Genomic DNA, 23278 nt, shown 5'->3' on the forward strand with positions numbered 1-23278 from the left:
TCTTGCCAATCCTAAGAACTGCTTCAATTTTAGAAAAAGAAACTCTTCTGATTATCTTTGACGCATTATAAAGGACTAGGAAAAAGATAAAAAGCAGCTTACGGCCATACCTCTCTGGTTCCGCCCGATCTCGTCTGTTCTCGGAAGCTAAGCAGAGCAGGGCCTGGTTAGTACCTGGATGGAAGACCGCCTGGGAATCCCAGGTGCCGTAAGCTTTTTCACTTCTCTCTCTGAAAGCCGCCCAGCGCCGTAAATTGTACACCTACACAATTGTAAAAAAAAATTCACATTGTAGAAGAGATGCAATAGGAAGAAGATGAAAGGTGGCTTACGTCCGTACCATCGTCAGGCCATTTGAGGTGGCGGGGACTGCAATGGCCATTCACCGATTGGCTGGGACCCCTGGGCGGGTCTTCTCTAGTCCATCCAATTTTCGGCATGGGATGTCACAGCCTTCTTTGCATACCCTTATTTAACCCACACAAAGATGCCAACGGCAGGCGTGTCATAATTCATTGACGCATTATAAAGGATTAGGAAAAAGATAAAAAGCAGCTTACGGCCATACCTCTCTGGTTCCGCCCGATCTCGTCTGATCTCGGAAGCTAAGCAGAGCAGGGCCTGGTTAGTACCTGGATGGAAGACCGCCTGGGAATCTCAGGTGCCGTAAGCTTTTTCACTTCTCTCTCCGAAAGCCGCCGAGCGCCGCAGATTGTACACCTGTTTTAACGTTGGATATGAAAGGAAATTAGACAATATTATCCAAAATGATTCCGTTTCATGATTGCTAAATTAGTGTTGATCAACATTTAACAATTGGCATACTTTTGTTTGTAATTTAGCCGTTGAAATACAGGTGCTAACCCAACATGTTAGAATTGCCAGTGAAGAAAAGTAAAGTTACCTTCAGGCTTTAGGAACCTCTCTTGCCAATGCTAAGAACTGCTTCAATTTTAGAAAAAGAAACTTCTGATTATCTTTGACACGTTTTAAAGGATTAGGAAAAAGATGAAAAGCAGCTTACGTCCATACCTCTCTGGTTCCGCCCGATCTCGTCTGTTCTCGGAAGCTAAGCAGAGCAGGGCCTGGTTAGTACCTGGATGGAAGACCGCCTGGGAATCCCAGGTGCCGTAAGCTTTTTCACTTCTCTCTCTGAAAGCCGCCCAGCGCCGTAAATTGTACACCTACACAATTGTAAAAAAAAATTCACATTGTAGAAGAGATGCAATAGGAAGAAGATGAAAGGTGGCTTACGTCCGTACCATCGTCAGGCCATTTGAGGTGGCGGGGACTGCAATGGCCATTCACCGATTGGCTGGGACCCCTGGGCGGGTCTTCTCTAGTCCATCCAATTTTCGGCATGGGATGTCACAGCCTTCTTTGCATACCCTTATTTAACCCACACAAAGATGCCAACGGCAGGCGTGTCATAATTCATTGACGCATTATAAAGGATTAGGAAAAAGATAAAAAGCAGCTTACGGCCATACCTCTCTGGTTCCGCCCGATCTCGTCTGATCTCGGAAGCTAAGCAGAGCAGGGCCTGGTTAGTACCTGGATGGAAGACCGCCTGGGAATCTCAGGTGCCGTAAGCTTTTTCACTTCTCTCTCCGAAAGCCGCCGAGCGCTGCAGATTGTACACCTGTTTTAACGTTGGATATGAAAGGAAATTAGACAATATTATCCAAAATGATTCCGTTTCATGATTGCTAAATTAGTGTTGATCAACATTTAACAATTGGCATACTTTTGTTTGTAATTTAGCCGTTGAAATACAGGTGCTAACCAAACATGTTAGATTTACCAGTGAAGAAAAGTAAAGTTCCCTTTAGGTTTTAGGAACCTCTCTTGCCAATGCTAAGAACTGCTTCAATTTTAGAAAAAGAAACTTCTGATTATCTTTGACACGTTTTAAAGGATTAGGAAAAAGATGAAAAGCAGCTTACGGCCATACCTCTCTGGTTCCGCCCGATCTCGTCTGATCTCGGAAGCTAAGCAGAGCAGGGCCTGGTTAGTACCTGGATGGAAGACCGCCTGGGAATCCCAGGTGCCGTAAGCTTTTTAACTTCTCTCTCTGAAAGCCGCCCAGCGCCGTAGATTGTACACCTACACAATTGTAAAAAAAAATTCACATTGTAGAAGAGATGCAATAGGAAGAAGATGAAAGGTGGCTTACGTCCATACCATCATCAGGCCATTTGAGGTGGCGGGGACTGCAATGGCCATTCACCGATTGGCTGGGACTCCTGGGCGGGTCTTCTCTAGTCCATCCAATTTTCGGCATGGGATGTCACAGCCTTCTTTGCATACCCTTATTTAACCCACACAAAGATGCCAACGGCAGGCGTGTCATAATTCATTGACGCATTATAAAGGATTAGGAAAAAGATAAAAAGCAGCTTACGGCCATACCTCTCTGGTTCCGCCCGATCTCGTCTGATCTCGGAAGCTAAGCAGAGCAGGGCCTGGTTAGTACCTGGATGGAAGACCGCCTGGGAATCCCAGGTGCCGTAAGCTTTTTCACTTCTCTCTCCGAAAGCCGCCGAGCGCCGCAGATTGTACACCTGTTTTAACGTTGGATATGAAAAGAAATTAGACAATATTATCCAAAATGATTCCGTTTCATGATTGCTAAATTAGTGTTGGTCAACATTTACGATTGGCATACTGTTGTTTGTAATTTAGCCGTTGAAATACAGGTGCTAACCCAACATGTTAGAATTGCCAGTGAAGAAAAGTAAAGTTACCTTCAGGCTTTAGGAACCTCTCTTGCCAATGCTAAGAACTGCTTCAATTTTAGAAAAAGAAACTTCTGATTATCTTTGACACGTTTTAAAGGATTAGGAAAAAGATGAAAAGCAGCTTACGTCCATACCTCTCTGGTTCCGCCCGATCTCGTCTGATCTCGGAAGCTAAGCAGAGCAGGGACTGGTTAGTACCTGGATGGAAGACCGCCTGGGAATCCCAGGTGCCGTAAGCTTTTTCACTTCTCTCTCTGAAAGCCGCCCAGCGCCGTAGATTGTACACCTACACAATTGTAAAAAAAAATTCACATTGTAGAAGAGATGCAATAGGAAGAAGATGAAAGGTGGCTTACGTCCATACCATCGTCAGGCCATTTGAGGTGGCGGGGACTGCAATGGCCATTCACCGATTTGCTGGGACTCCTGGGCGGGTCTTCTCTAGTCCATCCAATTTTCGGCATGGGATGTCACAGCCTTCTTTGCATACCCTTATTTAACCCACACAAAGATGCCAACGGCAGGCGTGTCATAATTCATTGACGCATTATAAAGGATTAGGAAAAAGATAAAAAGCAGCTTACGGCCATACCTCTCTGGTTCCGCCCGATCTCGTCTGATCTCGGAAGCTAAGCAGAGCAGGGCCTGGTTAGTACCTGGATGGAAGACCGCCTGGGAATCCCAGGTGCCGTAAGCTTTTTCACTTCTCTCTCCGAAAGCCGCCGAGCGCCGCAGATTGTACACCTGTTTTAACGTTGGATATGAAAGGAAATTAGACAATATTATCCAAAATGATTCCGTTTCATGATTGCTAAATTAGTGTTGGTCAACATTTACGATTGGCATACTGTTGTTTGTAATTTAGCCGTTGAAATACAGGTGCTAACCCAACATGTTAGAATTGCCAGTGAAGAAAAGTAAAGTTACCTTCAGGCTTTAGGAACCTCTCTTGCCAATGCTAAGAACTGCTTCAATTTTAGAAAAAGAAACTTCTGATTATCTTTGACACGTTTTAAAGGATTAGGAAAAAGATGAAAAGCAGCTTACGTCCATACCTCTCTGGTTCCGCCCGATCTCGTCTGTTCTCGGAAGCTAAGCAGAGCAGGGCCTGGTTAGTACCTGGATGGAAGACCGCCTGGGAACCCCAGGTGCCGTAAGCTTTTTCACTTCTCTCTCTGAAAGCCGCCCAGCGCCGTAGATTGTACACCTACACAATTGTAAAAAAAATTTCACATTGTAGAAGAGATGCAATAGGAAGAAGATGAAAGGTGGCTTACGTCCGTACCATCGTCAGGCCATTTGAGGTGGCGGGGACTGCAATGGCCATTCACCGATTGGCTGGGACTCCTGGGCGGGTCTTCTCTAGTCCATCCAATTTTCGGCTTGGGATGTCACAGCCTTCTTTGCATACCCTTATTTAACCCACACAAAGATGCCAACGGCTGGCGTGTCATAATTCATTGACGCATTATAAAGGATTAGGAAAAAGATAAAAAGCAGCTTACGGCCATACCTCTCTGGTTCCGCCCGATCTCGTCTGATCTCGGAAGCTAAGCAGAGCAGGGCCTGGTTAGTACCTGGATGGAAGACCGCCTGGGAATCCCAGGTGCCGTAAGCTTTTTCACTTCTCTCACCGAAAGCCGCCGAGCGCCGCAGATTGTACACCTACAAATTACAAAAAGTATATCACATTGTTGAAGAGATGCATGTTTAGTGTTGTTTTAACGTTGGATATGAAAGGCAATTAGACAATATTATCCAAAATGATTCCGTTTCATGGTTGCTAAATTAGTGTTGATCAACATTTAACAATTGGCATACTTTTGTTTGTAATTTAGCCGTTGAAATACAGGTGCTAACCCAACATGTTAGAATTGCCAGTGAAGAAAAGTAAAGTTACCTTCAGGTTTTAGAAACCTCTCTTGCCAATCCTAAGAACTGCTTCAATTTTAGAAAAAGAAACTCTTCTGATTATCTTTGACGCATTATAAAGGATTAGGAAAAAGATAAAAAGCAGCTTACGGCCATACCTCTCTGGTTCCGCCCGATCTCGTCTGTTCTCGGAAGCTAAGCAGAGCAGGGCCTGGTTAGTACCTGGATGGAAGACCGCCTGGGAATCCCAGGTGCCGTAAGCTTTTTCACTTCTCTCTCTGAAAGCCGCCCAGCGCCGTAAATTGTACACCTACACAATTGTAAAAAAAAATTCACATTGTAGAAGAGATGCAATAGGAAGAAGATGAAAGGTGGCTTACGTCCGTACCATCGTCAGGCCATTTGAGGTGGCGGGGACTGCAATGGCCATTCACCGATTGGCTGGGACCCCTGGGCGGGTCTTCTCTAGTCCATCCAATTTTCGGCATGGGATGTCACAGCCTTCTTTGCATACCCTTATTTAACCCACACAAAGATGCCAACGGCAGGCGTGTCATAATTCATTGACGCATTATAAAGGATTAGGAAAAAGATAAAAAGCAGCTTACGGCCATACCTCTCTGGTTCCGCCCGATCTCGTCTGATCTCGGAAGCTAAGCAGAGCAGGGCCTGGTTAGTACCTGGATGGAAGACCGCCTGGGAATCTCAGGTGCCGTAAGCTTTTTCACTTCTCTCTCCGAAAGCCGCCGAGCGCCGCAGATTGTACACCTGTTTTAACGTTGGATATGAAAGGAAATTAGACAATATTATCCAAAATGATTCCGTTTCATGATTGCTAAATTAGTGTTGATCAACATTTAACAATTGGCATACTTTTGTTTGTAATTTAGCCGTTGAAATACAGGTGCTAACCCAACATGTTAGAATTGCCAGTGAAGAAAAGTAAAGTTACCTTCAGGCTTTAGGAACCTCTCTTGCCAATGCTAAGAACTGCTTCAATTTTAGAAAAAGAAACTTCTGATTATCTTTGACACGTTTTAAAGGATTAGGAAAAAGATGAAAAGCAGCTTACGTCCATACCTCTCTGGTTCCGCCCGATCTCGTCTGTTCTCGGAAGCTAAGCAGAGCAGGGCCTGGTTAGTACCTGGATGGAAGACCGCCTGGGAATCCCAGGTGCCGTAAGCTTTTTCACTTCTCTCTCTGAAAGCCGCCCAGCGCCGTAAATTGTACACCTACACAATTGTAAAAAAAAATTCACATTGTAGAAGAGATGCAATAGGAAGAAGATGAAAGGTGGCTTACGTCCGTACCATCGTCAGGCCATTTGAGGTGGCGGGGACTGCAATGGCCATTCACCGATTGGCTGGGACCCCTGGGCGGGTCTTCTCTAGTCCATCCAATTTTCGGCATGGGATGTCACAGCCTTCTTTGCATACCCTTATTTAACCCACACAAAGATGCCAACGGCAGGCGTGTCATAATTCATTGACGCATTATAAAGGATTAGGAAAAAGATAAAAAGCAGCTTACGGCCATACCTCTCTGGTTCCGCCCGATCTCGTCTGATCTCGGAAGCTAAGCAGAGCAGGGCCTGGTTAGTACCTGGATGGAAGACCGCCTGGGAATCTCAGGTGCCGTAAGCTTTTTCACTTCTCTCTCCGAAAGCCGCCGAGCGCCGCAGATTGTACACCTGTTTTAACGTTGGATATGAAAGGAAATTAGACAATATTATCCAAAATGATTCCGTTTCATGATTGCTAAATTAGTGTTGATCAACATTTAACAATTGGCATACTTTTGTTTGTAATTTAGCCGTTGAAATACAGGTGCTAACCAAACATGTTAGATTTACCAGTGAAGAAAAGTAAAGTTCCCTTTAGGTTTTAGGAACCTCTCTTGCCAATGCTAAGAACTGCTTCAATTTTAGAAAAAGAAACTTCTGATTATCTTTGACACGTTTTAAAGGATTAGGAAAAAGATGAAAAGCAGCTTACGGCCATACCTCTCTGGTTCCGCCCGATCTCGTCTGATCTCGGAAGCTAAGCAGAGCAGGGCCTGGTTAGTACCTGGATGGAAGACCGCCTGGGAATCCCAGGTGCCGTAAGCTTTTTAACTTCTCTCTCTGAAAGCCGCCCAGCGCCGTAGATTGTACACCTACACAATTGTAAAAAAAAATTCACATTGTAGAAGAGATGCAATAGGAAGAAGATGAAAGGTGGCTTACGTCCATACCATCATCAGGCCATTTGAGGTGGCGGGGACTGCAATGGCCATTCACCGATTGGCTGGGACTCCTGGGCGGGTCTTCTCTAGTCCATCCAATTTTCGGCATGGGATGTCACAGCCTTCTTTGCATACCCTTATTTAACCCACACAAAGATGCCAACGGCAGGCGTGTCATAATTCATTGACGCATTATAAAGGATTAGGAAAAAGATAAAAAGCAGCTTACGGCCATACCTCTCTGGTTCCGCCCGATCTCGTCTGATCTCGGAAGCTAAGCAGAGCAGGGCCTGGTTAGTACCTGGATGGAAGACCGCCTGGGAATCCCAGGTGCCGTAAGCTTTTTCACTTCTCTCTCCGAAAGCCGCCGAGCGCCGCAGATTGTACACCTGTTTTAACGTTGGATATGAAAAGAAATTAGACAATATTATCCAAAATGATTCCGTTTCATGATTGCTAAATTAGTGTTGGTCAACATTTACGATTGGCATACTGTTGTTTGTAATTTAGCCGTTGAAATACAGGTGCTAACCCAACATGTTAGAATTGCCAGTGAAGAAAAGTAAAGTTACCTTCAGGCTTTAGGAACCTCTCTTGCCAATGCTAAGAACTGCTTCAATTTTAGAAAAAGAAACTTCTGATTATCTTTGACACGTTTTAAAGGATTAGGAAAAAGATTAAAAGCAGCTTACGTCCATACCTCTCTGGTTCCGCCCGATCTCGTCTGATCTCGGAAGCTAAGCAGAGCAGGGACTGGTTAGTACCTGGATGGAAGACCGCCTGGGAATCCCAGGTGCCGTAAGCTTTTTCACTTCTCTCTCTGAAAGCCGCCCAGCGCCGTAGATTGTACACCTACACAATTGTAAAAAAAAATTCACATTGTAGAAGAGATGCAATAGGAAGAAGATGAAAGGTGGCTTACGTCCATACCATCGTCAGGCCATTTGAGGTGGCGGGGACTGCAATGGCCATTCACCGATTTGCTGGGACTCCTGGGCGGGTCTTCTCTAGTCCATCCAATTTTCGGCATGGGATGTCACAGCCTTCTTTGCATACCCTTATTTAACCCACACAAAGATGCCAACGGCAGGCGTGTCATAATTCATTGACGCATTATAAAGGATTAGGAAAAAGATAAAAAGCAGCTTACGGCCATACCTCTCTGGTTCCGCCCGATCTCGTCTGATCTCGGAAGCTAAGCAGAGCAGGGCCTGGTTAGTACCTGGATGGAAGACCGCCTGGGAATCCCAGGTGCCGTAAGCTTTTTCACTTCTCTCTCCGAAAGCCGCCGAGCGCCGCAGATTGTACACCTGTTTTAACGTTGGATATGAAAGGAAATTAGACAATATTATCCAAAATGATTCCGTTTCATGATTGCTAAATTAGTGTTGGTCAACATTTACGATTGGCATACTGTTGTTTGTAATTTAGCCGTTGAAATACAGGTGCTAACCCAACATGTTAGAATTGCCAGTGAAGAAAAGTAAAGTTACCTTCAGGCTTTAGGAACCTCTCTTGCCATTGCTAAGAACTGCTTCAATTTTAGAAAAAGAAACTTCTGATTATCTTTGACACGTTTTAAAGGATTAGGAAAAAGATGAAAAGCAGCTTACGTCCATACCTCTCTGGTTCCGCCCGATCTCGTCTGTTCTCGGAAGCTAAGCAGAGCAGGGCCTGGTTAGTACCTGGATGGAAGACCGCCTGGGAACCCCAGGTGCCGTAAGCTTTTTCACTTCTCTCTCTGAAAGCCGCCCAGCGCCGTAGATTGTACACCTACACAATTGTAAAAAAAATTTCACATTGTAGAAGAGATGCAATAGGAAGAAGATGAAAGGTGGCTTACGTCCGTACCATCGTCAGGCCATTTGAGGTGGCGGGGACTGCAATGGCCATTCACCGATTGGCTGGGACTCCTGGGCGGGTCTTCTCTAGTCCATCCAATTTTCGGCTTGGGATGTCACAGCCTTCTTTGCATACCCTTATTTAACCCACACAAAGATGCCAACGGCTGGCGTGTCATAATTCATTGACGCATTATAAAGGATTAGGAAAAAGATAAAAAGCAGCTTACGGCCATACCTCTCTGGTTCCGCCCGATCTCGTCTGATCTCGGAAGCTAAGCAGAGCAGGGCCTGGTTAGTACCTGGATGGAAGACCGCCTGGGAATCCCAGGTGCCGTAAGCTTTTTCACTTCTCTCTCTGAAAGCCGCCCAGCGCCGTAAATTGTACACCTACACAATTGTAAAAAAAAATTCACATTGTAGAAGAGATGCAATAGGAAGAAGATGAAAGGTGGCTTACGTCCATACCATCGTCAGGCCATTTGAGGTGGCGGGGACTGCAATGGCCATTCACCGATTGGCTGGGACTCCTGGGCGGGTCTTCTCTAGTCCATCCAATTTTCGGCATGGGATGTCACAGCCTTCTTTGCATACCCTTATTTAACCCACACAAAGATGCCAACGGCTGGCGTGTCATAATTCATTGACGCATTATAAAGGATTAGGAAAAAGATAAAAAGCAGCTTACGGCCATACCTCTCTGGTTCCGCCCGATCTCGTCTGATCTCGGAAGCTAAGCAGAGCAGGGCCTGGTTAGTACCTGGATGGAAGACCGCCTGGGAATCCCAGGTGCCGTAAGCTTTTTCACTTCTCTCTGAAAGCTGCAGAGCGCCGCAGATTGTACACCTACAAATTACAAAAAGTATATCACATTGTTGAAGAGATGCATGTTTAGTGTTGTTTTAACGTTGGATATGAAAGGAAATTAGACAATATTATCCAAAATGATTCCGTTTCATGATTGCTAAATTGGTGTTGATCAACATTTTACGATTGGCATACTATTGTTTGTAATTTAGCCGTTGAAATACAGGTGCTAACCAAACATGTTAGATTTACCAGTGAAGAAAAGTAAAGTTACCTTCAGGTTTTAGGAACCTCTCTTGCCAATGCTAAGAACTGCTTCAATTTTAGAAAAAGAAACTTCTGATTATCTTTGACACGTTTTAAAGGATTAGGAAAAAGATAAAAAGCAGCTTACAGCCATACCTCTCTGGTTCCGCCCGATCTCGTCTGATCTCAGAAGCTAAGCAGAGCGGGGCCTGGTTAGTACCTGGATGGAAGACCGCCTGGGAATCCCAGGTGCCGTAAGCTTTTTCACTTCTCTCACCGAAAGCCGCCGAGCGCCGCAGATTGTACACCTACAAATTACAAAAAGTATATCACATTGTTGAAGAGATGCATGTTTAGTGTTGTTTTAACGTTGGATATGAAAGGCAATTAGACAATATTATCCAAAATGATTCCGTTTCATGGTTGCTAAATTAGTGTTGATCAACATTTAACAATTGGCATACTTTTGTTTGTAATTTAGCCGTTGAAATACAGGTGCTAACCCAACATGTTAGAATTGCCAGTGAAGAAAAGTAAAGTTACCTTCAGGTTTTAGAAACCTCTCTTGCCAATCCTAAGAACTGCTTCAATTTTAGAAAAAGAAACTCTTCTGATTATCTTTGACGCATTATAAAGGATTAGGAAAAAGATAAAAAGCAGCTTACGGCCATACCTCTCTGGTTCCGCCCGATCTCGTCTGATCTCGGAAGCTAAGCAGAGCAGCGCCTGGTTAGTACCTGGATGAAAGACCGCCTGGGAATCCCAGGTGCCGTAAGCTTTTTCACTTCTCTCTCTGAAAGCCGCCCAGCGCCGTAGCTTGTACACCTACACAATTGTAAAAAGTTTATCACATTGTAGAAGAGATGCAATAGGAAGAAGATGAAAGGTGGCTTACGTCCATACCATCGTCAGGCCATTTGAGGTGGCGGGGACTGCAATGGCCATTCACCGATTGGCTGGGACTCCTGGGCGGGTCTTCTCTAGTCCATCCAATTTTCGGCATGGGATGTCACAGCCTTCTTTGCATACCCTTATTTAACCCACACAAAGATGCCAACGGCAGGCGTGTCATAATTCATTGACGCATTATAAAGGATTAGGAAAAAGATAAAAAGCAGCTTACGGCCATACCTCTCTGGTTCCGCCCGATCTCGTCTGATCTCGGAAGCTAAGCAGAGCAGGGCCTGGTTAGTACCTGGATGGAAGACCGCCTGGGAATCCCAGGTGCCGTAAGCTTTTTCACTTCTCTCTCCGAAAGCCGCCGAGCGCCGCAGATTGTACACCTGTTTTAACGTTGGATATGAAAGGAAATTAGACAATATTATCCAAAATGATTCCGTTTCATGATTGCTAAATTAGTGTTGGTCAACATTTACGATTGGCATACTGTTGTTTGTAATTTAGCCGTTGAAATACAGGTGCTAACCCAACATGTTAGAATTGCCAGTGAAGAAAAGTAAAGTTACCTTCAGGCTTTAGGAACCTCTCTTGCCAATGCTAAGAACTGCTTCAATTTTAGAAAAAGAAACTTCTGATTATCTTTGACACGTTTTAAAGGATTAGGAAAAAGATGAAAAGCAGCTTACGTCCATACCTCTCTGGTTCCGCCCGATCTCGTCTGATCTCGGAAGCTAAGCAGAGCAGGGCCTGGTTAGTACCTGGATGGAAGACCGCCTGGGAATCCCAGGTGCCGTAAGCTTTTTCACTTCTCTCTCCGAAAGCCGCCGAGCGCCGCAGATTGTACACCTGTTTTAACGTTGGATATGAAAGGAAATTAGACAATATTATCCAAAATGATTCCGTTTCATGATTGCTAAATTAGTGTTGGTCAACATTTACGATTGGCATACTGTTGTTTGTAATTTAGCCGTTGAAATACAGGTGCTAACCCAACATGTTAGAATTGCCAGTGAAGAAAAGTAAAGTTACCTTCAGGCTTTAGGAACCTCTCTTGCCAATGCTAAGAACTGCTTCAATTTTAGAAAAAGAAACTTCTGATTATCTTTGACACGTTTTAAAGGATTAGGAAAAAGATGAAAAGCAGCTTACGTCCATACCTCTCTGGTTCCGCCCGATCTCGTCTGTTCTCGGAAGCTAAGCAGAGCAGGGCCTGGTTAGTACCTGGATGGAAGACCGCCTGGGAATCCCAGGTGCCGTAAGCTTTTTCACTTCTCTCTCCGAAAGCCGCCGAGCGCCGCAGATTGTACACCTGTTTTAACGTTGGATATGAAAGGAAATTAGACAATATTATCCAAAATCATTCCGTTTCATGATTGCTAAATTAGTGTTGGTCAACATTTACGATTGGCATACTGTTGTTTGTAATTTAGCCGTTGAAATACAGGTGCTAACCCAACATGTTAGAATTGCCAGTGAAGAAAAGTAAAGTTACCTTCAGGCTTTAGGAACCTCTCTTGCCAATGCTAAGAACTGCTTCAATTTTAGAAAAAGAAACTTCTGATTATCTTTGACACGTTTTAAAGGATTAGGAAAAAGATGAAAAGCAGCTTACGTCCATACCTCTCTGGTTCCGCCCGATCTCGTCTGATCTCGGAAGCTAAGCAGAGCAGGGCCTGGTTAGTACCTGGATGGAAGACCGCCTGGGAATCCCAGGTGCCGTAAGCTTTTTCACTTCTCTCTCCGAAAGCCGCCCAGCGCCGTAAATTGTACACCTACACAATTGTAAAAAAAATTTCACATTGTAGAAGAGATGCAATAGGAAGAAGATGAAAGGTGGCTTACGTCCATACCATCGTCAGGCCATTTGAGGTGGCGGGGACTGCAATGGCCATTCACCGATTGGCTGGGACTCCTGGGCGGGTCTTCTCTAGTCCATCCAATTTTCGGCTTGGGATGTCACAGCCTTCTTTGCATACCCTTATTTAACCCACACAAAGATGCCAACGGCTGGCGTGTCATAATTCATTGACGCATTATAAAGGATTAGGAAAAAGATAAAAAGCAGCTTACGGCCATACCTCTCTGGTTCCGCCCGATCTCGTCTGATCTCGGAAGCTAAGCAGAGCAGGGCCTGGTTAGTACCTGGATGGAAGACCGCCTGGGAATCCCAGGTGCCGTAAGCTTTTTCACTTCTCTCTCTGAAAGCCGCCCAGCGCCGTAAATTGTACACCTACACAATTGTAAAAAAAAATTCACATTGTAGAAGAGATGCAATAGGAAGAAGATGAAAGGTGGCTTACGTCCATACCATCGTCAGGCCATTTGAGGTGGCGGGGACTGCAATGGCCATTCACCGATTGGCTGGGACTCCTGGGCGGGTCTTCTCTAGTCCATCCAATTTTCGGCATGGGATGTCACAGCCTTCTTTGCATACCCTTATTTAACCCACACAAAGATGCCAACGGCTGGCGTGTCATAATTCATTGACGCATTATAAAGGATTAGGAAAAAGATAAAAAGCAGCTTACGGCCATACCTCTCTGGTTCCGCCCGATCTCGTCTGATCTCGGAAGCTAAGCAGAGCAGGGCCTGGTTAGTACCTGGATGGAAGACCGCCTGGGAATCCCAGGTGCCGTAAGCTTTTTCACTTCTCTCTGAAAGCTGCAGAGCGCCGCAGATTGTACACCTACAAATTACAAAAAGTATATCACATTGTTGAAGAGATGCATGTTTAGTGTTGTTTTAACGTTGGATATGAAAGGAAATTAGACAATATTATCCAAAATGATTCCGTTTCATGATTGCTAAATTGGTGTTGATCAACATTTTACGATTGGCATACTATTGTTTGTAATTTAGCCGTTGAAATACAGGTGCTAACCAAACATGTTAGATTTACCAGTGAAGAAAAGTAAAGTTACCTTCAGGTTTTAGGAACCTCTCTTGCCAATGCTAAGAACTGCTTCAATTTTAGAAAAAGAAACTTCTGATTATCTTTGACACGTTTTAAAGGATTAGGAAAAAGATAAAAAGCAGCTTACAGCCATACCTCTCTGGTTCCGCCCGATCTCGTCTGATCTCAGAAGCTAAGCAGAGCGGGGCCTGGTTAGTACCTGGATGGAAGACCGCCTGGGAATCCCAGGTGCCGTAAGCTTTTTCACTTCTCTCACCGAAAGCCGCCGAGCGCCGCAGATTGTACACCTACAAATTACAAAAAGTATATCACATTGTTGAAGAGATGCATGTTTAGTGTTGTTTTAACGTTGGATATGAAAGGCAATTAGACAATATTATCCAAAATGATTCCGTTTCATGGTTGCTAAATTAGTGTTGATCAACATTTAACAATTGGCATACTTTTGTTTGTAATTTAGCCGTTGAAATACAGGTGCTAACCCAACATGTTAGAATTGCCAGTGAAGAAAAGTAAAGTTACCTTCAGGTTTTAGAAACCTCTCTTGCCAATCCTAAGAACTGCTTCAATTTTAGAAAAAGAAACTCTTCTGATTATCTTTGACGCATTATAAAGGATTAGGAAAAAGATAAAAAGCAGCTTACGGCCATACCTCTCTGGTTCCGCCCGATCTCGTCTGATCTCGGAAGCTAAGCAGAGCAGCGCCTGGTTAGTACCTGGATGAAAGACCGCCTGGGAATCCCAGGTGCCGTAAGCTTTTTCACTTCTCTCTCTGAAAGCCGCCCAGCGCCGTAGCTTGTACACCTACACAATTGTAAAAAGTTTATCACATTGTAGAAGAGATGCAATAGGAAGAAGATGAAAGGTGGCTTACGTCCATACCATCGTCAGGCCATTTGAGGTGGCGGGGACTGCAATGGCCATTCACCGATTGGCTGGGACTCCTGGGCGGGTCTTCTCTAGTCCATCCAATTTTCGGCATGGGATGTCACAGCCTTCTTTGCATACCCTTATTTAACCCACACAAAGATGCCAACGGCAGGCGTGTCATAATTCATTGACGCATTATAAAGGATTAGGAAAAAGATAAAAAGCAGCTTACGGCCATACCTCTCTGGTTCCGCCCGATCTCGTCTGATCTCGGAAGCTAAGCAGAGCAGGGCCTGGTTAGTACCTGGATGGAAGACCGCCTGGGAATCCCAGGTGCCATAAGCTTTTTCACTTCTCTCTCCGAAAGCCGCCGAGCGCCGCAGATTGTACACCTGTTTTAACGTTGGATATGAAAGGAAATTAGACAATATTATCCAAAATGATTCCGTTTCATGATTGCTAAATTAGTGTTGGTCAACATTTACGATTGGCATACTGTTGTTTGTAATTTAGCCGTTGAAATACAGGTGCTAACCCAACATGTTAGAATTGCCAGTGAAGAAAAGTAAAGTTACCTTCAGGCTTTAGGAACCTCTCTTGCCAATGCTAAGAACTGCTTCAATTTTAGAAAAAGAAACTTCTGATTATCTTTGACACGTTTTAAAGGATTAGGAAAAAGATGAAAAGCAGCTTACGTCCATACCTCTCTGGTTCCGCCCGATCTCGTCTGATCTCGGAAGCTAAGCAGAGCAGGGCCTGGTTAGTACCTGGATGGAAGACCGCCTGGGAATCCCAGGTGCCGTAAGCTTTTTCACTTCTCTCTCCGAAAGCCGCCGAGCGCCGCAGATTGTACACCTGTTTTAACGTTGGATATGAAAGGAAATTAGACAATATTATCCAAAATGATTCCGTTTCATGATTGCTAAATTAGTGTTGGTCAACATTTACGATTGGCATACTGTTGTTTGTAATTTAGCCGTTGAAATACAGGTGCTAACCCAACATGTTAGAATTGCCAGTGAAGAAAAGTAAAGTTACCTTCAGGCTTTAGGAACCTCTCTTGCCAATGCTAAGAACTGCTTCAATTTTAGAAAAAGAAACTTCTGATTATCTTTGACACGTTTTAAAGGATTAGGAAAAAGATGAAAAGCAGCTTACGTCCATACCTCTCTGGTTCCGCCCGATCTCGTCTGTTCTCGGAAGCTAAGCAGAGCAGGGCCTGGTTAGTACCTGGATGGAAGACCGCCTGGGAATCCCAGGTGCCGTAAGCTTTTTCACTTCTCTCTCCGAAAGCCGCCGAGCGCCGCAGATTGTACACCTGTTTTAACGTTGGATATGAAAGGAAATTAGACAATATTATCCAAAATCATTCCGTTTCATGATTGCTAAATTAGTGTTGGTCAACATTTACGATTGGCATACTGTTGTTTGTAATTTAGCCGTTGAAATACAGGTGCTAACCCAACATGTTAGAATTGCCAGTGAAGAAAAGTAAAGTTACCTTCAGGCTTTAGGAACCTCTCTTGCCAATGCTAAGAACTGCTTCAATTTTAGAAAAAGAAACTTCTGATTATCTTTGACACGTTTTAAAGGATTAGGAAAAAGATGAAAAGCAGCTTACGTCCATACCTCTCTGGTTCCGCCCGATCTCGTCTGATCTCGGAAGCTAAGCAGAGCAGGGCCTGGTTAGTACCTGGATGGAAGACCGCCTGGGAATCCCAGGTGCCGTAAGCTTTTTCACTTCTCTCTCCGAAAGCCGCCCAGCGCCGTAAATTGTACACCTACACAATTGTAAAAAAAATTTCACATTGTAGAAGAGATGCAATAGGAAGAAGATGAAAGGTGGCTTACGTCCGTACCATCGTCAGGCCATTTGAGGTGGCGGGGACTGCAATGGCCATTCACCGATTGGCTGGGACCCCTGGGCGGGTCTTCTCTAGTCCATCCAATTTTCGGCATGGGATGTCACAGCCTTCTTTGCATACCCTTATTTAACCCACACAAAGATGCCAACGGCAGGCGTGTCATAATTCATTGACGCATTATAAAGGATTAGGAAAAAGATAAAAAGCAGCTTACGGCCATACCTCTCTGGTTCCGCCCGATCTCGTCTGATCTCGGAAGCTAAGCAGAGCAGGGCCTGGTTAGTACCTGGATGGAAGACCGCCTGGGAATCCCAGGTGCCGTAAGCTTTTTCACTTCTCTCTCCGAAAGCCGCCGAGCGCCGCAGATTGTACACCTGTTTTAACGTTGGATATGAAAGGAAATTAGACAATATTATCCAAAATGATTTCGTTTCATGATTGCTAAATTAGTGTTGGTCAACATTTACGATTGGCATACTGTTGTTTGTAATTTAGCCGTTGAAATACAGGTGCTAACCCAACATGTTAGAATTGCCAGTGAAGAAAAGTAAAGTTACCTTCAGGCTTTAGGAACCTCTCTTGCCAATGCTAAGAACTGCTTCAATTTTAGAAAAAGAAACTTCTGATTATCTTTGACACGTTTTAAAGGATTAGGAAAAAGATGAAAAGCAGCTTACGTCCATACCTCTCTGGTTCCGCCCGATCTCGTCTGATCTCGGAAGCTAAGCAGAGCAGGGCCTGGTTAGTACCTGGATGGAAGACCGCCTGGGAATCCCAGGTGCCGTAAGCTTTTTCACTTCTCTCTCTGAAAGCCGCCCAGCGCCGTAGCTTGTACACCTACACAATTGTAAAAAGTTTATCACATTGTAGAAGAGATGCAATAGGAAGAAGATGAAAGGTGGCTTACGTCCATACCATCGTCAGGCCATTTGAGGTGGCGGGGACTGCAATGGCCATTCACCGATTGGCTGGGACTCCTGGGCGGGTCTTCTCTAGTCCATCCAATTTTCGGCATGGGATGTCACAGCCTTCTTTGCATACCCTTATTTAACCCACACAAAGATGCCAACGGCAGGCGTGTCATAATTCATTGACGCATTATAAAGGATTAGGAAAAAGATAAAAAGCAGCTTACGGCCATACCTCTCTGGTTCCGCCCGATCTCGTCTGATCTCGGAAGCTAAGCAGAGCAGGGCCTGGTTAGTACCTGGATGGAAGACCGCCTGGGAACACCTACAAATTACAAAAAGTATATCACATTGTTGAAGAGATGCATGTTTAGTGTTGTTTTAACGTTGGATATGAAAGGCAATTAGACAATATTATCCAAAATGATTCCGTTTCATGGTTGCTAAATTAGTGTTGATCAACATTTAACAATTGGCATACTTTTGTTTGTAATTTAGCCGTTGAAATACAGGTGCTAACCCAACATGTTAGAATTGCCAGTGAAGAAAAGTAAAGTTACCTTCAGGTTTTAGAAACCTCTCTTGCCAATCCTAAGAACTGCTTCAATTTTAGAAAAAGAAACTCTTCTGATTATCTTTGACGCATTATAAAGGATTAGGAAAAAGATAAAAAGCAGCTTACGGCCATACCTCTCTGGTTCCGCCCGATCTCGTCTGATCTCGGAAGCTAAGCAGAGCAGGGCCTGGTTAGTACCTGGATGGAAGACCGCCTGGGAATCCCAGGTGCCGTAAGCTTTTTCACTTCTCTCTCTGAAAGCCGCCCAGCGCCGTAGCTTGTACACCTACACAATTGTAAAAAGTTTATCACATTGTAGAAGAGATGCAATAGGAAGAAGATGAAAGGTGGCTTACGTCCATACCATCGTCAGGCCATTTGAGGTGGCGGGGACTGCAATGGCCATTCACCGATTGGCTGGGACTCCTGGGCGGGTCTTCTCTAGTCCATCCAATTTTCGGCATGGGATGTCACAGCCTTCTTTGCATACCCTTATTTAACCCACACAAAGATGCCAACGGCAGGCGTGTCATAATTCATTGACGCATTATAAAGGATTAGGAAAAAGATAAAAAGCAGCTTACGGCCATACCTCTCTGGTTCCGCCCGATCTCGTCTGATCTCGGAAGCTAAGCAGAGCAGGGCCTGGTTAGTACCTGGATGGAAGACCGCCTGGGTATCCCAGGTGCCGTAAGCTTTTTCACTTCTCTCTCCGAAAGCCGCCGAGCGCCGCAGATTGTACACCTGTTTTAACGTTGGATATGAAAGGAAATTAGACAATATTATCCAAAATGATTCCGTTTCATGATTGCTAAATTAGTGTTGGTCAACATTTACCATTGGCATACTGTTGTTTGTAATTTAGCCGTTGAAATACAGGTGCTAACCCAACATGTTAGAATTGCCAGTGAAGAAAAGTAAAGTTACCTTCAGGCTTTAGGAACCTCTCTTGCCAATGCTAAGAACTGCTTCAATTTTAGAAAAAGAAACTTCTGATTATCTTTGACACGTTTTAAAGGATTAGGAAAAAGATGAAAAGCAGCTTACGTCCATACCTCTCTGGTTCCGCCCGATCTCGTCTGTTCTCGGAAGCTAAGCAGAGCAGGGCCTGGTTAGTACCTGGATGGAAGACCGCCTGGGAATCCCAGGTGCCGTAAGCTTTTTCACTTCTCTCTCCGAAAGCCGCCGAGCGCCGCAGATTGTACACCTGTTTTAACGTTGGATATGAAAGGAAATTAGACAATATTATCCAAAATCATTCCGTTTCATGATTGCTAAATTAGTGTTGGTCAACATTTACGATTGGCATACTGTTGTTTGTAATTTAGCCGTTGAAATACAGGTGCTAACCCAACATGTTAGAATTGCCAGTGAAGAAAAGTAAAGTTACCTTCAGGCTTTAGGAACCTCTCTTGCCAATGCTAAGAACTGCTTCAATTTTAGAAAAAGAAACTTCTGATTATCTTTGACACGTTTTAAAGGATTAGGAAAAAGATGAAAAGCAGCTTACGTCCATACCTCTCTGGTTCCGCCCGATCTCGTCTGATCTCGGAAGCTAAGCAGAGCAGGGCCTGGTTAGTACCTGGATGGAAGACCGCCTGGGAATCCCAGGTGCCGTAAGCTTTTTCACTTCTCTCTCCGAAAGCCGCCCAGCGCCGTAAATTGTACACCTACACAATTGTAAAAAAAATTTCACATTGTAGAAGAGATGCAATAGGAAGAAGATGAAAGGTGGCTTACGTCCGTACCATCGTCAGGCCATTTGAGGTGGCGGGGACTGCAATGGCCATTCACCGATTGGCTGGGACCCCTGGGCGGGTCTTCTCTAGTCCATCCAATTTTCGGCATGGGATGTCACAGCCTTCTTTGCATACCCTTATTTAACCCACACAAAGATGCCAACGGCAGGCGTGTCATAATTCATTGACGCATTATAAAGGATTAGGAAAAAGATAAAAAGCAGCTTACGGCCATACCTCTCTGGTTCCGCCCGATCTCGTCTGATCTCGGAAGCTAAGCAGAGCAGGGCCTGGTTAGTACCTGGATGGAAGACCGCCTGGGAATCCCAGGTGCCGTAAGCTTTTTCACTTCTCTCTCCGAAAGCCGCCGAGCGCCGCAGATTGTACACCTGTTTTAACGTTGGATATGAAAGGAAATTAGACAATATTATCCAAAATGATTCCGTTTCATGATTGCTAAATTAGTGTTGGTCAACATTTACGATTGGCATACTGTTGTTTGTAATTTAGCCGTTGAAATACAGGTGCTAACCCAACATGTTAGAATTGCCAGTGAAGAAAAGTAAAGTTACCTTCAGGCTTTAGGAACCTCTCTTGCCAATGCTAAGAACTGCTTCAATTTTAGAAAAAGAAACTCTTCTGATTATCTTTGACGCATTATAAAGGATTAGGAAAAAGATAAAAAGCAGCTTACGGCCATACCTCTCTGGTTCCGCCCGATCTCGTCTGATCTCGGAAGCTAAGCAGAGCAGGGCCTGGTTAGTACCTGGATGGAAGACCGCCTGGGAATCCCAGGTGCCGTAAGCTTTTTCACTTCTCTCTCTGAAAGCCGCCCAGCGCCGTAGCTTGTACACCTACACAATTGTAAAAAGTTTATCACATTGTAGAAGAGATGCAATAGGAAGAAGATGAAAGGTGGCTTACGTCCATACCATCGTCAGGCCATTTGAGGTGGCGGGGACTGCAATGGCCATTCACCGATTGGCTGGGACTCCTGGGCGGGTCTTCTCTAGTCCATCCAATTTTCGGCATGGGATGTCACAGCCTTCTTTGCATACCCTTATTTAACCCACACAAAGATGCCAACGGCAGGCGTGTCATAATTCATTGACGCATTATAAAGGATTAGGAAAAAGATAAAAAGCAGCTTACGGCCATACCTCTCTGGTTCCGCCCGATCTCGTCTGATCTCGGAAGCTAAGCAGAGCAGGGCCTGGTTAGTACCTGGATGGAAGACCGCCTGGGTATCCCAGGTGCCGTAAGCTTTTTCACTTCTCTCTCCGAAAGCCGCCGAGCGCCGCAGATTGTACACCTGTTTTAACGTTGGATATGAAAGGAAATTAGACAATATTATCCAAAATGATTCCGTTTCATGATTGCTAAATTAGTGTTGGTCAACATTTACCATTGGCATACTGTTGTTTGTAATTTAGCCGTTGAAATACAGGTGCTAACCCAACATGTTAGAATTGCCAGTGAAGAAAAGTAAAGTTACCTTCAGCCTTTAGGAACCTCTCTTGCCAATGCTAAGAACTGCTTCAATTTTAGAAAAAGAAACTTCTGATTATCTTTGACACGTTTTAAAGGATTAGGAAAAAGATGAAAAGCAGCTTACGTCCATACCTCTCTGGTTCCGCCCGATCTCGTCTGTTCTCGGAAGCTAAGCAGAGCAGGGCCTGGTTAGTACCTGGATGGAAGACCGCCTGGGAATCCCAGGTGCCGTAAGCTTTTTCACTTCTCTCTCCGAAAGCCGCCGAGCGCCGCAGATTGTACACCTGTTTTAACGTTGGATATGAAAGGAAATTAGACAATATTATCCAAAATCATTCCGTTTCATGATTGCTAAATTAGTGTTGGTCAACATTTACGATTGGCATACTGTTGTTTGTAATTTAGCCGTTGAAATACAGGTGCTAACCCAACATGTTAGAATTGCCAGTGAAGAAAAGTAAAGTTACCTTCAGGCTTTAGGAACCTCTCTTGCCAATGCTAAGAACTGCTTCAATTTTAGAAAAAGAAACTTCTGATTATCTTTGACACGTTTTAAAGGATTAGGAAAAAGATGAAAAGCAGCTTACGTCCATACCTCTCTGGTTCCGCCCGATCTCGTCTGATCTCGGAAGCTAAGCAGAGCAGGGCCTGGTTAGTACCTGGATGGAAGACCGCCTGGGAATCCCAGGTGCCGTAAGCTTTTTCACTTCTCTCTCCGAAAGCCGCCCAGCGCCGTAAATTGTACACCTACACAATTGTAAAAAAAATTTCACATTGTAGAAGAGATGCAATAGGAAGAAGATGAAAGGTGGCTTACGTCCGTACCATCGTCAGGCCATTTGAGGTGGCGGGGACTGCAATGGCCATTCACCGATTGGCTGGGACCCCTGGGCGGGTCTTCTCTAGTCCATCCAATTTTCGGCATGGGATGTCACAGCCTTCTTTGCATACCCTTATTTAACCCACACAAAGATGCCAACGGCAGGCGTGTCATAATTCATTGACGCATTATAAAGGATTAGGAAAAAGATAAAAAGCAGCTTACGGCCATACCTCTCTGGTTCCGCCCGATCTCGTCTGATCTCGGAAGCTAAGCAGAGCAGGGCCTGGTTAGTACCTGGATGGAAGACCGCCTGGGAATCCCAGGTGCCGTAAGCTTTTTCACTTCTCTCTCCGAAAGCCGCCGAGCGCCGCAGATTGTACACCTGTTTTAACGTTGGATATGAAAGGAAATTAGACAATATTATCCAAAATGATTCCGTTTCATGATTGCTAAATTAGTGTTGGTCAACATTTACGATTGGCATACTGTTGTTTGTAATTTAGCCGTTGAAATACAGGTGCTAACCCAACATGTTAGAATTGCCAGTGAAGAAAAGTAAAGTTACCTTCAGGCTTTAGGAACCTCTCTTGCCAATGCTAAGAACTGCTTCAATTTTAGAAAAAGAAACTTCTGATTATCTTTGACACGTTTTAAAGGATTAGGAAAAAGATGAAAAGCAGCTTACGTCCATACCTCTCTGGTTCCGCCCGATCTCGTCTGATCTCGGAACCTAAGCAGAGCAGGGCCTGGTTAGTACCTGGATGGAAGACCGCCTGGGAATCCCAGGTGCCGTAAGCTTTTTCACTTCTCTCTCTGAAAGCCGCCCAGCGCCGTAGATTGTACACCTACACAATTGTAAAAAAAATTTCACATTGTAGAAGAGATGCAATAGGAAGAAGATGAAAGGTGGCTTACGTCCATACCATCGTCAGGCCATTTGAGGTGGCGGGGACTGCAATGGCCATTCACCGATTGGCTGGGACTCCTGGGCGGGTCTTCTCTAGTCCATCCAATTTTCGGCATGGGATGTCACAGCCTTCTTTGCATACCCTTATTTAACCCACACAAAGATGCCAACGGCTGGCGTGTCATAATTCATTGACGCATTATAAAGGATTAGGAAAAAGATAAAAAGCAGCTTACGGCCATACCTCTCTGGTTCCGCCCGATCTCGTCTGATCTCGGAAGCTAAGCAGAGCAGGGCCTGGTTAGTACCTGGATGGAAGACCGCCTGGGAATCCCAGGTGCCGTAAGCTTTTTCACTTCTCTCTCCGAAAGCCGCCGAGCGCCGCAGATTGTACACCTGTTTTAACGTTGGATATGAAAGGAAATTAGACAATATTATCCAAAATGATTCCGTTTCATGATTGCTAAATTAGTGTTGGTCAACATTTACGATTGGCATACTGTTGTTTGTAATTTAGCCGTTGAAATACAGGTGCTAACCCAACATGTTAGAATTGCCAGTGAAGAAAAGTAAAG

The 23278-nt window shown here is 44.6% G+C and overlaps 47 non-coding genes and 2 pseudogenes across 47 annotated transcripts; all 49 read left to right on the forward strand.

The window, feature by feature from the left end:
* Positions 1-96: 96 nt before the first annotated feature.
* LOC134121592 (5S ribosomal RNA) lies at positions 97-215 on the forward strand. The gene has a single exon (XR_009953133.1). It is a non-coding gene; the product is annotated as a 5S ribosomal RNA (ribosomal RNA).
* Positions 216-554: 339 nt separating this feature from the next.
* On the forward strand, positions 555-673 carry LOC134121466 (5S ribosomal RNA). The gene has a single exon (XR_009953007.1). It is a non-coding gene; the product is annotated as a 5S ribosomal RNA (ribosomal RNA).
* A 345-nt stretch (positions 674-1018) lies between these two features.
* LOC134122128 (5S ribosomal RNA) lies at positions 1019-1137 on the forward strand. Its single transcript, XR_009953669.1, has one exon. It is a non-coding gene; the product is annotated as a 5S ribosomal RNA (ribosomal RNA).
* Positions 1138-1476: 339 nt separating this feature from the next.
* On the forward strand, positions 1477-1595 carry LOC134121467 (5S ribosomal RNA). The gene has a single exon (XR_009953008.1). It is a non-coding gene; the product is annotated as a 5S ribosomal RNA (ribosomal RNA).
* Positions 1596-1940: 345 nt separating this feature from the next.
* On the forward strand, positions 1941-2059 carry LOC134122428 (5S ribosomal RNA). The gene has a single exon (XR_009953956.1). It is a non-coding gene; the product is annotated as a 5S ribosomal RNA (ribosomal RNA).
* A 339-nt stretch (positions 2060-2398) lies between these two features.
* LOC134122429 (5S ribosomal RNA) lies at positions 2399-2517 on the forward strand. The gene has a single exon (XR_009953957.1). It is a non-coding gene; the product is annotated as a 5S ribosomal RNA (ribosomal RNA).
* A 344-nt stretch (positions 2518-2861) lies between these two features.
* Positions 2862-2980, forward strand: LOC134122388 (5S ribosomal RNA). Its single transcript, XR_009953928.1, has one exon. It is a non-coding gene; the product is annotated as a 5S ribosomal RNA (ribosomal RNA).
* A 339-nt stretch (positions 2981-3319) lies between these two features.
* Positions 3320-3438, forward strand: LOC134122430 (5S ribosomal RNA). Its single transcript, XR_009953958.1, has one exon. It is a non-coding gene; the product is annotated as a 5S ribosomal RNA (ribosomal RNA).
* A 344-nt stretch (positions 3439-3782) lies between these two features.
* On the forward strand, positions 3783-3901 carry LOC134122298 (5S ribosomal RNA). The gene has a single exon (XR_009953838.1). It is a non-coding gene; the product is annotated as a 5S ribosomal RNA (ribosomal RNA).
* Positions 3902-4240: 339 nt separating this feature from the next.
* Positions 4241-4359, forward strand: LOC134122431 (5S ribosomal RNA). Its single transcript, XR_009953959.1, has one exon. It is a non-coding gene; the product is annotated as a 5S ribosomal RNA (ribosomal RNA).
* A 398-nt stretch (positions 4360-4757) lies between these two features.
* Positions 4758-4876, forward strand: LOC134121593 (5S ribosomal RNA). The gene has a single exon (XR_009953134.1). It is a non-coding gene; the product is annotated as a 5S ribosomal RNA (ribosomal RNA).
* Positions 4877-5215: 339 nt separating this feature from the next.
* LOC134121469 (5S ribosomal RNA) lies at positions 5216-5334 on the forward strand. The gene has a single exon (XR_009953010.1). It is a non-coding gene; the product is annotated as a 5S ribosomal RNA (ribosomal RNA).
* A 345-nt stretch (positions 5335-5679) lies between these two features.
* On the forward strand, positions 5680-5798 carry LOC134122129 (5S ribosomal RNA). The gene has a single exon (XR_009953670.1). It is a non-coding gene; the product is annotated as a 5S ribosomal RNA (ribosomal RNA).
* A 339-nt stretch (positions 5799-6137) lies between these two features.
* Positions 6138-6256, forward strand: LOC134121470 (5S ribosomal RNA). The gene has a single exon (XR_009953011.1). It is a non-coding gene; the product is annotated as a 5S ribosomal RNA (ribosomal RNA).
* Positions 6257-6601: 345 nt separating this feature from the next.
* On the forward strand, positions 6602-6720 carry LOC134122432 (5S ribosomal RNA). The gene has a single exon (XR_009953960.1). It is a non-coding gene; the product is annotated as a 5S ribosomal RNA (ribosomal RNA).
* A 339-nt stretch (positions 6721-7059) lies between these two features.
* LOC134122433 (5S ribosomal RNA) lies at positions 7060-7178 on the forward strand. Its single transcript, XR_009953961.1, has one exon. It is a non-coding gene; the product is annotated as a 5S ribosomal RNA (ribosomal RNA).
* A 344-nt stretch (positions 7179-7522) lies between these two features.
* On the forward strand, positions 7523-7641 carry LOC134122389 (5S ribosomal RNA). Its single transcript, XR_009953929.1, has one exon. It is a non-coding gene; the product is annotated as a 5S ribosomal RNA (ribosomal RNA).
* Positions 7642-7980: 339 nt separating this feature from the next.
* On the forward strand, positions 7981-8099 carry LOC134122434 (5S ribosomal RNA). Its single transcript, XR_009953962.1, has one exon. It is a non-coding gene; the product is annotated as a 5S ribosomal RNA (ribosomal RNA).
* Positions 8100-8443: 344 nt separating this feature from the next.
* Positions 8444-8562, forward strand: LOC134122299 (5S ribosomal RNA). The gene has a single exon (XR_009953839.1). It is a non-coding gene; the product is annotated as a 5S ribosomal RNA (ribosomal RNA).
* Positions 8563-8901: 339 nt separating this feature from the next.
* Positions 8902-9020, forward strand: LOC134122435 (5S ribosomal RNA). Its single transcript, XR_009953963.1, has one exon. It is a non-coding gene; the product is annotated as a 5S ribosomal RNA (ribosomal RNA).
* Positions 9021-9359: 339 nt separating this feature from the next.
* Positions 9360-9478, forward strand: LOC134122436 (5S ribosomal RNA). The gene has a single exon (XR_009953964.1). It is a non-coding gene; the product is annotated as a 5S ribosomal RNA (ribosomal RNA).
* Positions 9479-9872: 394 nt separating this feature from the next.
* LOC134122382 (5S ribosomal RNA) lies at positions 9873-9991 on the forward strand. The gene has a single exon (XR_009953922.1). It is a non-coding gene; the product is annotated as a 5S ribosomal RNA (ribosomal RNA).
* Positions 9992-10389: 398 nt separating this feature from the next.
* LOC134122414 (5S ribosomal RNA) lies at positions 10390-10508 on the forward strand (annotated as a pseudogene).
* Positions 10509-10847: 339 nt separating this feature from the next.
* On the forward strand, positions 10848-10966 carry LOC134122438 (5S ribosomal RNA). Its single transcript, XR_009953966.1, has one exon. It is a non-coding gene; the product is annotated as a 5S ribosomal RNA (ribosomal RNA).
* A 344-nt stretch (positions 10967-11310) lies between these two features.
* Positions 11311-11429, forward strand: LOC134121655 (5S ribosomal RNA). The gene has a single exon (XR_009953196.1). It is a non-coding gene; the product is annotated as a 5S ribosomal RNA (ribosomal RNA).
* A 344-nt stretch (positions 11430-11773) lies between these two features.
* LOC134122130 (5S ribosomal RNA) lies at positions 11774-11892 on the forward strand. Its single transcript, XR_009953671.1, has one exon. It is a non-coding gene; the product is annotated as a 5S ribosomal RNA (ribosomal RNA).
* A 344-nt stretch (positions 11893-12236) lies between these two features.
* Positions 12237-12355, forward strand: LOC134121656 (5S ribosomal RNA). The gene has a single exon (XR_009953197.1). It is a non-coding gene; the product is annotated as a 5S ribosomal RNA (ribosomal RNA).
* A 339-nt stretch (positions 12356-12694) lies between these two features.
* LOC134122439 (5S ribosomal RNA) lies at positions 12695-12813 on the forward strand. The gene has a single exon (XR_009953967.1). It is a non-coding gene; the product is annotated as a 5S ribosomal RNA (ribosomal RNA).
* Positions 12814-13152: 339 nt separating this feature from the next.
* LOC134122440 (5S ribosomal RNA) lies at positions 13153-13271 on the forward strand. Its single transcript, XR_009953968.1, has one exon. It is a non-coding gene; the product is annotated as a 5S ribosomal RNA (ribosomal RNA).
* Positions 13272-13665: 394 nt separating this feature from the next.
* On the forward strand, positions 13666-13784 carry LOC134122383 (5S ribosomal RNA). The gene has a single exon (XR_009953923.1). It is a non-coding gene; the product is annotated as a 5S ribosomal RNA (ribosomal RNA).
* A 398-nt stretch (positions 13785-14182) lies between these two features.
* LOC134122415 (5S ribosomal RNA) lies at positions 14183-14301 on the forward strand (annotated as a pseudogene).
* A 339-nt stretch (positions 14302-14640) lies between these two features.
* Positions 14641-14759, forward strand: LOC134121614 (5S ribosomal RNA). Its single transcript, XR_009953155.1, has one exon. It is a non-coding gene; the product is annotated as a 5S ribosomal RNA (ribosomal RNA).
* Positions 14760-15103: 344 nt separating this feature from the next.
* On the forward strand, positions 15104-15222 carry LOC134121658 (5S ribosomal RNA). Its single transcript, XR_009953199.1, has one exon. It is a non-coding gene; the product is annotated as a 5S ribosomal RNA (ribosomal RNA).
* A 344-nt stretch (positions 15223-15566) lies between these two features.
* LOC134122131 (5S ribosomal RNA) lies at positions 15567-15685 on the forward strand. Its single transcript, XR_009953672.1, has one exon. It is a non-coding gene; the product is annotated as a 5S ribosomal RNA (ribosomal RNA).
* Positions 15686-16029: 344 nt separating this feature from the next.
* LOC134121659 (5S ribosomal RNA) lies at positions 16030-16148 on the forward strand. The gene has a single exon (XR_009953200.1). It is a non-coding gene; the product is annotated as a 5S ribosomal RNA (ribosomal RNA).
* A 339-nt stretch (positions 16149-16487) lies between these two features.
* On the forward strand, positions 16488-16606 carry LOC134122441 (5S ribosomal RNA). The gene has a single exon (XR_009953969.1). It is a non-coding gene; the product is annotated as a 5S ribosomal RNA (ribosomal RNA).
* A 344-nt stretch (positions 16607-16950) lies between these two features.
* On the forward strand, positions 16951-17069 carry LOC134121660 (5S ribosomal RNA). The gene has a single exon (XR_009953201.1). It is a non-coding gene; the product is annotated as a 5S ribosomal RNA (ribosomal RNA).
* A 794-nt stretch (positions 17070-17863) lies between these two features.
* LOC134122442 (5S ribosomal RNA) lies at positions 17864-17982 on the forward strand. The gene has a single exon (XR_009953970.1). It is a non-coding gene; the product is annotated as a 5S ribosomal RNA (ribosomal RNA).
* A 339-nt stretch (positions 17983-18321) lies between these two features.
* On the forward strand, positions 18322-18440 carry LOC134121617 (5S ribosomal RNA). Its single transcript, XR_009953158.1, has one exon. It is a non-coding gene; the product is annotated as a 5S ribosomal RNA (ribosomal RNA).
* A 344-nt stretch (positions 18441-18784) lies between these two features.
* LOC134122132 (5S ribosomal RNA) lies at positions 18785-18903 on the forward strand. The gene has a single exon (XR_009953673.1). It is a non-coding gene; the product is annotated as a 5S ribosomal RNA (ribosomal RNA).
* A 344-nt stretch (positions 18904-19247) lies between these two features.
* On the forward strand, positions 19248-19366 carry LOC134121661 (5S ribosomal RNA). The gene has a single exon (XR_009953202.1). It is a non-coding gene; the product is annotated as a 5S ribosomal RNA (ribosomal RNA).
* A 339-nt stretch (positions 19367-19705) lies between these two features.
* LOC134122443 (5S ribosomal RNA) lies at positions 19706-19824 on the forward strand. Its single transcript, XR_009953971.1, has one exon. It is a non-coding gene; the product is annotated as a 5S ribosomal RNA (ribosomal RNA).
* Positions 19825-20170: 346 nt separating this feature from the next.
* On the forward strand, positions 20171-20289 carry LOC134122444 (5S ribosomal RNA). Its single transcript, XR_009953972.1, has one exon. It is a non-coding gene; the product is annotated as a 5S ribosomal RNA (ribosomal RNA).
* A 339-nt stretch (positions 20290-20628) lies between these two features.
* LOC134121618 (5S ribosomal RNA) lies at positions 20629-20747 on the forward strand. Its single transcript, XR_009953159.1, has one exon. It is a non-coding gene; the product is annotated as a 5S ribosomal RNA (ribosomal RNA).
* A 344-nt stretch (positions 20748-21091) lies between these two features.
* LOC134122133 (5S ribosomal RNA) lies at positions 21092-21210 on the forward strand. Its single transcript, XR_009953674.1, has one exon. It is a non-coding gene; the product is annotated as a 5S ribosomal RNA (ribosomal RNA).
* Positions 21211-21554: 344 nt separating this feature from the next.
* LOC134121662 (5S ribosomal RNA) lies at positions 21555-21673 on the forward strand. Its single transcript, XR_009953203.1, has one exon. It is a non-coding gene; the product is annotated as a 5S ribosomal RNA (ribosomal RNA).
* A 339-nt stretch (positions 21674-22012) lies between these two features.
* On the forward strand, positions 22013-22131 carry LOC134122445 (5S ribosomal RNA). The gene has a single exon (XR_009953973.1). It is a non-coding gene; the product is annotated as a 5S ribosomal RNA (ribosomal RNA).
* A 344-nt stretch (positions 22132-22475) lies between these two features.
* LOC134122361 (5S ribosomal RNA) lies at positions 22476-22594 on the forward strand. Its single transcript, XR_009953901.1, has one exon. It is a non-coding gene; the product is annotated as a 5S ribosomal RNA (ribosomal RNA).
* Positions 22595-22933: 339 nt separating this feature from the next.
* LOC134122446 (5S ribosomal RNA) lies at positions 22934-23052 on the forward strand. The gene has a single exon (XR_009953974.1). It is a non-coding gene; the product is annotated as a 5S ribosomal RNA (ribosomal RNA).
* The last annotated feature ends 226 nt before the right edge of the window (positions 23053-23278 follow it).

The sequence above is a fragment of the Pungitius pungitius genome, unplaced genomic scaffold (assembly GCF_949316345.1).
Source record: "Pungitius pungitius unplaced genomic scaffold, fPunPun2.1 scaffold_28, whole genome shotgun sequence".
NCBI classification, from domain to species: Eukaryota; Metazoa; Chordata; class Actinopteri; order Perciformes; family Gasterosteidae; genus Pungitius; species Pungitius pungitius.